The sequence below is a fragment of the Elephantulus edwardii genome, unplaced genomic scaffold (assembly GCF_000299155.1).
Source record: "Elephantulus edwardii isolate Elephantulus edwardi_28Jun2011 unplaced genomic scaffold, EleEdw1.0 scaffold00074, whole genome shotgun sequence".
In the NCBI taxonomy this organism is placed as follows: Eukaryota; Metazoa; Chordata; class Mammalia; order Macroscelidea; family Macroscelididae; genus Elephantulus; species Elephantulus edwardii.
The window spans coordinates 6286308-6286527 of NW_006399824.1; positions in this window are offsets into that span (position 1 = coordinate 6286308).

Sequence of the window (220 nt, forward strand, 5' to 3'; positions counted from 1 at the left end):
ACGGGGGAAGGTGTGTCAGAGGCATTGATACTGACTCAAGATCGAGCAGGGTTAAGAGCTATTGTACATAGGGTCTCTATGAGTTGCGACTCGATGGCACATAACATGGAAATTCTAGAAAACTTAGTTAAGCAAAACAATCTATGAAAATCCTCTCATATCCCATCACCCATATAAGCATTGTTAATATTTGTCTCTTTACCCCAGACCTCATTATCTT